General features: G+C 39.3%; 1 pseudogene; it reads right to left on the bottom strand.

The window, feature by feature from the left end:
• Positions 1–9,033: 9,033 nt before the first annotated feature.
• LOC130864492 (olfactory receptor 50-like) lies at positions 9,034–9,971 on the bottom strand (annotated as a pseudogene).
• Positions 9,972–12,184: the final 2,213 nt, after the last annotated feature.

Below are 12,184 nucleotides of genomic sequence, written 5' to 3'. Positions count from 1 at the left end.
TTAATGGGGATTGCATTGAATCTATAAATTACCCTTGGTAGAATTGCCATTTTTACTATGTTGATCCTCCCAATCCAAGAGCAAGGGAGATCCTTCCATTTTCTGGTATCCTCCTCAATTTCTTTCTTCATAGGCTTAAAGTTCTTGTCAAATAGATCCTTTACTTTCTTGGTTAGAGTTACCCCAAGATATTTTATGCTATTTGTGGCTATCGTGAAGGGTGATGCTTCTCTGATTTCCATCTCTGCTTCCTTATCCTTTGTGTATAGGAGGGCAATTGATTTTTTGGAATTGATCTTGTATCCTGCAACGCTACTAAAGGTGTTTATCAGCTGAAGAAGTTCTTTGCTGGAGTTTTTGGGGTTGCTTATGTACACTATCATATCGTCTGCAAATAATGAAAGTTTAACTTCTTCCTTTCCAATTTGAATCCCTTTGATCCCCTTATGTTGTCTTATTGCTATTGCTAGAATTTTAAGCACTATATTAAAGAGGTATGGAGAGAGTGGACAACCTTGTCATGTTTCTGATTTTAATGGAATAGCTTTGAGTTTCTCTTCATTTAATTTGATGTTAGCTGACGGCTTGCTATGAATAGCTTTTATTATACTTAGGAACGACCCTTGTATTCCTAATCTCTCTAAGACCTTTATCATAAAGGGATGTTGAATTTTGTCAAATGCTTTTTCAGCATCTAATGAAATGATCATATGTTTTTTCTTTCAATTTATTTATATGATGAATTACATTGATAGATTTTCGTATGTTGAACCAGCCCTGCATCTCTGGGATGAAGCCTACTTGATCATAATGGATAATTTTTCTTTTCTTTTCTTTTTTTTTTTTTTTTTTTTTTTTTTTTGGTTTTTCGAGACAAGGTTTCTCTGTGGTTTTGGAGCCTGTCCTGGAACTAGCTCTTGTAGACCAGGCTGGTCTCGAACTCACAAAGATCCGCCTGCCTCTGCCTCCCGAGTGCTGGGATTAAAGGCGTGCGCCACCACCGCCCGGCTATGGATAATTTTTCTAATGTCTTCTTGGATTCGGTTTGCCAGTATTTTATTGAGGATTTTTGCGTTGATGTTCATGAGTGAGATTGGCCTGTAGTTCTCTTTCTTGGTTGTGTCTTTGTGTGGTTTTGGTATCAGAGTAACTTCAGCTTCATAAAAGGAATTTGGCAATGACTTCTCTGTTTCAATATTGTGAAATACATTAAGTAGTATAGGTATTAGGTCTTCTTGGAAGTTCTGGTAGAATTCTGCATTGAAGCCGTCTGGACCTGGGCTTTTTTTGGTGGGGAGGTTTTTTATAACAACTTCTAATTCTTCGCGACTAACAGGTCTATTTAGATTGTTCACCTGGTCCTGGTTTAACTTTGGTATATGGTACTTATCTAAAAAAGTGTCCATTTCTTTTACATTTTCCAATTTTGTGGCATACAGGTTTTTGTAGTAAGATCTAATGGTTCTCTGAATTTCCTCTGTGTCTGTGGTTGTGTCTCCCTTTTTGTTTCTGATTTTGTTACTTTGCGTATTCTCTCTCCGCCGTTTGATTAGTTTGGATAGGGGTTTATCAATCTTATTGATTTTATCCAAAAACCAGCTTTTTGTTTCATTGATTCTTTGGATTGTTTTTTGTGTTTCTATTTTGTTGATTTCAGCCCTCAATTTGATTATTTCCAGTCTTCTACTTCTCCTAGGTGAGTCTGCTTCTTTTTTCTAAAGCTTTCAGGTGGGCTATTAAGTCTCCTATGTGTGCTTTCTCCGTTTTCTTTAAGTGGGCACTTAATGCTATGAACTTTCCTCTTAGCACTGCTTTCATAGTGTCCCATAGGTTTGAGTATGTTGAGTCTTCGTTTTCATTGAATTCAAGAAAGACTTTAATTTCTTTCTTTATTTCTTCCTTGATCCAGGTGTGGTTCAGTAGTTGACTGTCCAGTTTCCATGAGTTCATAGGCTTTCTGGGGACAGCATTGTTGTTGAATTCTAACTTTAATCCATGGTGATCTGATAAGACACAGGTGGTTACCGATATTTTTTTGTAACTGTGTAAGTTTGCTTTGTTACCAAGTATGTGGTCTATTTTCGAGAAGGTTCCATGAGCTGCAGAGAAGAAGGTATATTCTTTCTTATTTGGGTGGAATGTTCTATAGATGTCTGTTAAGTCCATTTGATTCATTACCTCCCTTAATCCTCTTATTTCTCTGTTAGGTTTCTGTCTGATTGACCTGTCCATTGGTGAGAGAGAAGTGTTGAAATCTCCTACTATTAGTGTGTGTGGTTTGATGACTGCCTTGAGTTTTAGTAACGTTTCTTTTACATAAGTGGGTGCTTTTATATTAGGGGCATATATATTCAGGATTGAGACTTCATCCTGGTGAATTGTTCCTGTTATGAGTAAAAAATGTCCCTCTCCATCTCTTTTGATTGATTTTAGTTTGAAGTCAACTTTGTTAGAAATTAGTATGGCCACACCTGCTTGTTTCTTAGGTCCGTTTGCTTGATAAACCTTTTCCCAGCTCTTTACTCTGAGTAGATGTCTGTCTTTGTGGTTGAGGTGTGTTTCTTGTAAGCAGCAGAATGTTGGATCCTGTTTTCGTATCCAATCTTTTAGCCTGTGCCTCTTTATAGGTGAGTTGAGTCCATTGATATAAGTGATATTAATGACCAGTGGTTGTTAACTCCGGTCATTTTTCCTTTCTCTCTTTCTTTCTTTTGGTAGTAGAGTTTGTGTGTTTCCCTTCTTCAAGTTGTGCTGGTGAAGGGTCATTAGATGTCTGAGTGATTGTGGGCATTGTTGGACTCCTTGGTTTGTGATTTTCCTTCTATTACTTTCTGTAGGGCTGGATTTGTGGCTATGTATTGTTTAAATTTGTTTTTATCCTGGAAAATTTTGTTTTCTCCATTTATAGTGAACGAAAGCTTGGCTGGGTATAGTAGTCTGGGCTTGCATCCACAGTCTCTTAGTTTCTGCAGTACATCTATCCAGAACCTTCTGGCTTTCATGGTTTCCATAGAGAAATCAGGTGTAAGTCTGATAGGTTTACCTTTATAGGTAACTTGACATTTTTCCTTTGCAGCTCTTAATATTCTTTCTTTATTCTGTATGCTTTGTGTTTTGATTATTATATGACGAGGAGATGTTTTTTTTTGATCCAGTCTATTCGGTGTTCTGTATGCTTCTTGGACCTTCAAAGGAATATCTTTCTTAAGGTTGGGAAAGTTTTCTTCTATAATTTTATTAAATATATTTTCTGGACCATTGACCTGTACTTCTTCTCCTTCTTCTATCCCTATTATTCTTAGATTTGGTCTTTTTATTGTGTCCCAGATTTCCTGAATGTTTTGTGATGAGAATTTGTTGGTTATGCTGTTTTCTTTGATCAGAGTGTTTATTTTCTCTATGGTATCTTCAGTGTCTGAGATTCTTTCTTCTATCTCTTGTAATCTGTTGGTGGTACTTGTCTCTGTAGTTCCTGTTCATTTATCCAAATTTTCCAACTCCATCCATCCCTCGGTTTGTGTTTTCTTTATTACTTCCACTTCATTCTTCAAGTCTTGAACTGTTTCCCTTACCTGTTTGATTACTTTTTCTTGTTTCTCTTGGTTTTCTTGGGTATCTTTGAGATATTTATTCATTTCCTCTACCTTTTTGTTTGTAATCTCTAATTGATTATGGCAGTTTTTCACCTCCTGTTTAAGGTCCTCTATTATTTTTATATAATTCACTTTTGAGTCAAATTCTTCTAATTCTTCTGGATTAGGGTGTACACTTCTCATTTCGGGATTCCTGGATTCTGGTGATGTCATGTTGCTTTTCAAGTTGTTGGGGGAATTCTTGCATTGGCGCCTGCCCATCTCTTCCTTCAAATGGAGCCAGGAGAGGCCTGGTGTCTTGGACCAGTCTTTGCTGTGACTAACTCTCTAGGTGTTTCTCCTCAGTGTAGGGGCAGGAACCATTCCCTTGCAGATGAACTCCTCAACACCAAAACAGGGATGCCTGGTATTCCAATGGCCCGCAGTAAGAAGGCTGAATGTAAGGTGTAGGGCGGGGTCGAGTAGAACACAGGCGACACTGCAGTACAAGCTGGAGGTGCCTGCGCTCCCTTTCGGGGGTTGCTGAGGCCTGCCCGCTAGGCAGGCACTCACTGCTCTGGTTGGGTAGCCTTGGTGTAGGGGGGTTTGTGCTCTCTACCGGGACAGTCCACCCTAGGATAGCACACACTCACCAGTCCAGATGGGACTTCTCAGCACCTACACAGGGACTCCTGGTAGCCCCAATGAGCCAGGGGCCAAGGGAAATAGGGGGCAGGCAGAGCAGGTCCAGGAGAGCACAGCAGACACTGCAGCCCCAGCAGCAGGGGCCCGCGTTCCCTGGCGGGGACCTTGAGGCCTGCCCTCTAGTCAGGCTCTCACTGCTCTGGGTTGGTAGCCTTAGTGAAAGGGCAGGAAACTGTTCCACAGCAAAGGACCTTGCAGACAAGGCAGGCTTGGGGGTGGGGGCACGTGTGTAGGAAAGAAAGCCCTGCAGCAGGAGCTGGGGGAGGGGCATTTGTGCTCTCTACCGGGACAGTCCGCCCCAGGATAGCACACACTCACCCGTCCAGATGGGACTTCTCAGCACCTACACAGGGACTCCTGGTAGCCCCAGTGAGCCTGGGGCCAAGGGAAATAGGGGGCAGGCAGAGCGGGTCCAGGAGAGCACAGCAGACACTGAAGCCCCAGCAGCAGGGGCCCGCGTTCCCTGGCGGGGACCTTGAGGCCTGCCCTCTAGTCAGGCTCTCACTGCTCTCGGGTTCTGGTGTTTTCATGTTGTTTTTCAGATTGTTGGGTGAATTCTTGCCTTGGCGTCTGCCCATCTCCTCTTATCGATGCTATCTGCCTGCCGGTGCCTCCGTCGCCCGGGCCTGCCTGCGCGCCGGTGCTTCCGCCGCCTAGGCCTTCCTGCCGGTGCCTCTGCCCCACAGCAAGTTCTGTATATTGGTGCACACCTTGAACAGGGTGTGATGGTTCAATTTCTTTAATTCTAGCACTCAGGGAGCAGTTCTCTATATGTCTAAGGCCATCCTGATTGGGTAGTGATTTCCTTGCCAGCCATGTCTTCATAGTGATATGCTCCTGCTGCAAAAATTCTACTCAACTGTCTCTCCTCAGTTGTTCTGATCTCACATCCCTTCCTTTCAACTAGAAAACCGAATGACAGGATGAGTGACACTTTCAAGGTGATTTTCTAGAAATATCCTATTAAAATTAAGACCTTTAATTATAAATTGATGAATTAATAATTTTAAGCTAATAAAATCAAGCTTAAATTAGATGTGTAACTTAAGCTTAGATATTAATATAGTAGAAAAACTATAGTCTTCAAAATAATAGTCTTCAAATAATGGTGCCATATGTGATTTATGAAATGAACTAAGTAAATTTTCAGATTTTGTAAAATTTATCTACAGTGTAGTAATGAACAACAAAAGCCAATTTTTTATTTATATGTGTTAGGAAAACAATAAAATTGTAGTATTAAGAATATATTCTTGGCATGGTAGTGCACATTTATTCCCAGGACTCAGAGGCAGTGAGTTCCTGTTCAATCATGGCAGCATAATGAGACCCTTTCTCTAAACCAACTAACCAAACAAAGAATATAATACACCTTTTACTGTCTAGTCTGATATTTTTATCAATTTTTCATTTTTTTGAGACAAGGTTTCTCTGTAGCTTTGAAGACAATTTTTCATTTTAACTGCAGAAAATAATTGTGTATTATGAGAGAAGTGAGAAAAAGTACAACAGTATTACAAAAGGCCATGACCACGAGTGTCATATAAATAAAATTGGTAGAAAGATGGGCTATTATGAGGGTGCTTGTGCCAGTTATGGACTCTCCATAGCTTTATTTACTTGAAAATTCAGGAGTCTGGCAAAATTTTCTTCAGAGAAGTGTATAAATTGATACTGTACAATCAGTACTTTCTTTAAGTTCTGAAAATAGCCAGACATGGATGCAAAATCCTGTGATCCCAGCACTTAGAAGGCCCAGAAGGAGAATTATCCAAAGTTCAAGACCAGTCTTGGCTACATAATAAGAAACAAGTTTTCCAGGGTTATGCAGCATAATCCTGACTCTTAAAATATAAAATAAACAAAATTTCTGGTTAGGAAATAACATCTTCTTCACAATGGGTCATTGCACTTCCACACTACTCTCCTATTAGAAAAGATGCTACCTAGGGCAAGCTGACATCAGGACACCGGTGGGTAGCCAGCCATCTCTGATAATTAGGAAATTACAGTTCAGAGAGTTTTAGTCACTAGCGATGTACTTGTAAGAAATAAACATTGGTTAATATGTTTTCTTCATTACTAAACATGGAGATTTAAAGTAAAGCACAACGAGATACATTTCTGGTTCACTACACTTGCAAAAACTTAAGATTATTTGCAGGTGGGAATTTTGTCAGGACTACCACCTCCAAAATAAATTCGAAGAGGCTTATTATTAATTATAAATGCTGATCTGATAGCTTAGGCTGGTTATTAGTTAACTCCTATGTTTTAAATTAACCCATATTCCTTATCTACCCTCTTCCACAGGGCAGTACCTTTTTTCAACATGGCACTTTCATCTTGCTTCTCCCTGCATCTGCTTGTGTCTTCTCAGACGCTGCTCCTGTTCTTAGTCTCCTACTCTGGCTCTCACACCTAATCTCTTTTTACTTAGCTATAGGTCAGTCAGTTCTTTATTAACTAATGAAAGTAATACTTATTTGCAATGTACAAAGATTGTTCCACACAAATTACTGAATTGCCAAATGCTGAGTAATGGGTAGAAAATATAAATGAGCATGCATTGAGAAGCTTAGAGTGTCAATATCTTCTCAGAAGTTGTAGACTGTATTTAGAATAGTTTTAGACTTATTGAAAATGTTGGCTAAAGAATGTTCATATATACCTTTCTTCCCATTCCTGGACAGTATTGTAAGTTTTGTTAGCTTCTGAATACTCTTAAGTCTTGAGCTTGTTAAATGAATATTCTACTCAATGTGTTATTAAAAGTGTGGTCACCAGTTACAAATACGAACAGGATATTGTGGGAAAATATAATACCATCTATAAATGTAAATATATTACTGCATGTTCCACTCTGTTATTTTATTTCTAGGTTCCATTAATATTATTTATAAAGAATAAAGTAAAATTCTGGGTAAATGTGTAATTGGGAATTTTGAAAGCATTCTTAACTCAGGGTTTGATTTTATATACACAGTAGTTTGAATTCCATTTCTACCACATGTAGCTAGCTTAGTAGAAAGGAGCTAGTTAGAAACCTCCCAGCTTTAATATCCTGTATTATAGAAGCTTCTAGAACTAGATAAAGTGATAGATATGGAAAAGTCTGACACAGAATCTTCTGACAATAGTGACTTTGAGGGCCGTTGTCTTGAATAGAGGTGATTTCTAAAGAACTGAAGAAAAATGTTTTAACATTTTTGATTGAAAGAGACAACTACATTATTGTGGTTGAGCACAGAAGCATGCTTCCATTACTGGATAATAAAATATAGCTAAACAAAATCATACTCAAGTCCTACTTAAACCCCACCCAGGTTGTCGTGACTTCTGCATCCGGCCCAGCTTTGTTCGGCATATACACCTAGTGACTGAATCTGGCCACCAGGTAGAAGTCCTTTGATATGTCTCTATGCTTGATACTCTCATGCTTTCTGTAACTTGATGGCACAATCAGGCTCTAATCAAGTTTTCACTAATTCTGTCTGGAACCTTACCTCGGCCGTTTTATCAACTCCTTTGTGACAAGTCTAATCAATTTTGAGGAACATCAGGTTGTGCATTTCCCTAATCCTTAGACTATAATGAAAGGATTTAGTAGGGCATTACCAGGGAAATTGCAACTGAGAACAGAAGGCAGAGGAATAAGGAAATGTTGGTCAATGAATCGTAGTCACAGAACAAATATGTTCCTATGTTCTATTGCTAAATAGTGTGATAAAGACAGTGATAATATGGGAGAGTATTTTGAGTATTTTCACCTTAAAAGTGAAAGTTGTTTGAGGAACTGCACTTCCTCTGATTCAAGTATCCAAAATTGTATGCATTTATAAAAACATCAATTGGAATCCTGAAAATGGATACTGTTTTATGTGTTAATTGAAAATAATTAAAATGAAAATGAAAAATAAAATTTGATAAGTAATAGAGGAATTAAAAATAGCAGTAGATATAGAGATGAATCAGCAGTTAAACAGGTGATGGTGGCGCATGCCTTTAATCCCAGTACTTGGGAGGCAGAGGCAGGTGGATCTCTGTGAGTTTGAGACCAGCCTGGTCTACAAGAGCTAGTTCCAGGACAGGCTCCAAAACCACAGAGAAACCCTGTCTCGAAAAAACCAAAAAACCCCCCCCCCCCCCCCAAAAAAAGCACTATCTGCTCTTTCAGAGACCAAGTTGAATTTCAAGTCCCCACATGGTGGCTCATAACCATCTGTAATTCCAATTCCAGGACACCCAATTTCTCTTCTGACCAGGCCTGTGTGTCATGTACTTATATACAGGCAGGCAAAGCACTCAAACACATAAAACAAAATAAAAATATGAAAATATGAAGAAAAACTATGCTTCAGTTTTCAAACTTATTATAAAAGTAAATAAAAAATAAAACAGTGGTCCTCCCAAAGGACACTTTTTGCTAACACGAGAAAGATAGAAGTCTTTGTTATAGGAGGCTATAAACTTTCTAAGAAAAAGAAGCAAACACCTGGATCATATTAGAATTTTAAATGTCCTTAAAACACAAACGCCAAGCAAAGGGAAAAGGCACAGATATGTTTAGAGAAACTTTCCCCAAGAATTTGAATACTTACAGCAATTATACAAGAAGAAAACTACCCTAGTTGAAAAATACAGGCTGCATAAAGAAATCTCAAGAGACACCAACTGCAGGAATTCAGAAAAGGAAAGAAAATTGGGTGGGAGTGAGGGGTCTATGTCAACCAGTAGGAAAGATCATGCCATCATTTTAGCACACTCTCTTTCTGAGAATACCCCTCAGTGCTCCTTTCATATCCAGATTCCTCAGACTGTAGATAAATGGATTCAGCATGGGTGTGACCACAGTGTACATCACTGACACAATGATTTCCTTATCATCAGTGTTACTGAAGGAAGGGAAAAATATAACCCAATAATGGCTCCATAGAACAGAGAAACCACAGGGAGGTGAGAACCACACGTGGACAAGGCTTTTCAGATTCCCTTGATAAGGATTTATTAAGGTGGTGGCTCCAATATGGCCATAAGAGACTAATCTGAACATAAATGGCACAGTTATGGTCACCACTCCCACAGTGGAGATAACCAGGTTGTTGACAGTGGTGTCTGAGCTAGAGAGCTTAAGAAGTGGAGAGAGGTCACAGATGAAGTGGGGCAAAGTTTTGTTCCCACAGAAAGAGAGGCAGGCAAGCAGGAGGGTGTGCACAAGGGCACTGACAAAGGACAAGACCCAGGGCACAACTACTAGAAGGACACAGAGGCTCTGATTCATGATAGTGGTGTAGTGCAGAGGGTGACAGATGGCCACATACCTGTTGTATGGCATAAAGGTGATGAGGAAGCTGTCAAGATCTCCAAAACATAGGAAAAATACACCTGAGACACATATCCAGGGTTTGAGATAGACTGACTGTGTGTCAGCATATTCATGAGCATCTTTGGAGCTGTGAATGATGAGAAAGAGATGTCTGTGAAGGCCAAGTGGCTGAGGAAGAAGTACATGGGGGTGTGGAGGTGAGAGTCCAGCCTGATGAGCAGGATGATGAGCAGGTTCCCCAGCACCATGGTCAGGTAGATTACTAGAAACAGGGCAGAGTACATGTCTTGGTCCTCTGGCTTGATGGGGAGTCCCAGGAGAATGAACTTGGATGTGATGCTCTGATTATTTCTTCTGATGCAGCTCATTTTCTCTTTTTCTGGAACTGAAAATGAGATAGAAATGTGAAAAGGAAGTGTCTACAGTTATTATGCAACAAAACCCTATAATTTCGAGCCAATTATTTTGTTCATTTCACCCAAACCAACAACATTTGACAGTACTAAGAAGGAGTGATGGTAAGCTCACAAGACACCAATCCAGCATATTTTGAAGAATCAGCAAAACATTGTTTTCTGAGCTCATGGTGGAAATCTGAGAACATGTAATTTAGAGGTAAGGTCAAGTGAGAAACTAGCTAATAAAAAATAAAGATGATCTGCCTTGGGAACACCCATTGGCCAATGCCTTATTTTCAAGAGTTGGATCAAAATGAAAGAACATACACTGAAATCTTTTGACACTTTACCTTATCAAAAATTAGAGATTAAAAAAAGTTTTCAGGAAGATTATGAATCATTCTTTCTAAATAAAGATTTTTTGCATGACTTTCTTCTCAGTTACCAGAGTGGCAGTGAGAACAGGATCTTGAATAGAACTGTTGTAGGCTGTCTTGGGGTACTCTTACCATGAGACACATACCATCTCACACTTGTTGATTGACAGGGTAGATGAAGAGGCAGAGTTGGGAAGAAAGGGGACTTGCTTGATTTAGATCACAGGAAGTGAACCAATTTTTGGAAATACCTCATTAATGTTTCAAAGATATGCTGAGATTTCAGAGGCCAAGGATGATAATGCTTTCTAAAGAAAAATAAAACCAAGAAATAGAGCAGAAGGTATTAATACAAAGTCTTGAAGAGAATAACAAAGACAGAATGTAAAAACTTGGCCCTACAGGGCCAAAGGTGGTTCCGTTGGCAAGGGCAACTGCTGCCAAGCCTTTTGATTTGAGTTCAATCTTTAGAATCCACATGGTAGAAGAAGAGAACTGACTCCTCAAAGTTATCCTTGGACCTCTACACCCATTAAGACACAGCACACACATGCATGCTTGCATGCACACACATATACATAGGCATGCACACATGCAATAAATAAATATTTTTAAATGACCTTTTTTGGTTTTTGAGACAGGGTTTCTCTGTAGCTTTGGAACCTATAGAACTAGCTCTTATAGACCAGGCTGGCCTCAAACTCACAGACATCCATCCGTCTCTGCCTCCTGAGTGCTGGGATTAAAGATTAAAGACATGCACCACCACTGCCCAAAGTAGAGATATTTGGGTTTATTTAATGGAGTGTGAGAACTTACACACATGAAATATTTGTTACCATAGCAATAAACTGAGTGATGCATTTTATGCTGGCATAGGTAGTACAAGACTTGTTCTTTTCTAAACCAACATGCAAGACCGTGAAAGGGCTCGTTAGAAATCAAGACAAGACATGGAAGTCAGTGGGTCATGGAAATATCTGCCAACTTGCATCCTTCTTTGTTCTAAAGAAATTATAATCCACTGCATTTGGCCAATGGAGTTTAACCTTTGTAAGGCATCACACTCATCATCATGATATTAAGTCAGAGATAAAATTACTTGTGACTCTTTCTCATAAAAGTTGTTAAATTTTGAGATTTGTTAGTCAATTCAGTTAGTGTAATTTTCAGAGTTTCTCATATATGTAATTTTCTCAGATTCTCCTCTTGAAAAAGTTTGAAATTTTGGCTTTGAAATCTAAGCACTACTTCAGGAAAAATCCTTTGGTCTGCAGATAGGCTTCAGTTTAGTTGTGGCCTATGATTAATGAAAACAGTCTACAGGAAGGTGGTTATGCTGTGGATGGAAAACCCAAGTACTTGATATTTTCCATCTGGAGAGGTGGTCAAAAGTAGAGAGAACGAATCATTCCACTGCCCTTGACTATGAAATGGCTTATTATGAATGTTTGATAAAGGTGATCTTTTTGCACATGCTGGGTTAATCTGCCAAAAGATTGTATAATTTGATTCTTGTTAACATAGCCATAAAAATAACCTATACTAGTTATATCTATAACTATCATACTGATAGTAGAACTGATCGGACCAGAGAAGCCTAGTCTAAGATAGGTGGTAACAGAGCCAACTGTGCCTAGACCCTTACTGAGAGAGATCTCCTCTATTACAGATTGAACTAGGGGAAAGAGAAGAGAGTATAGAATTCTTCAGGAGTGCTGGACAGTGGTGGCGCACGCCTTTAATCCGAGCACTCAGGAAGGAGATCTCTGTGAGTTTGAGGCCAGCCTGGTCTACAAGAGCTAG

Source organism: Chionomys nivalis, chromosome 22 (genome assembly GCF_950005125.1).
Source record: "Chionomys nivalis chromosome 22, mChiNiv1.1, whole genome shotgun sequence".
Lineage (NCBI taxonomy): Eukaryota > Metazoa > Chordata > Mammalia > Rodentia > Cricetidae > Chionomys > Chionomys nivalis.
This window is presented reverse-complemented; position numbering and strand designations above follow the sequence as displayed.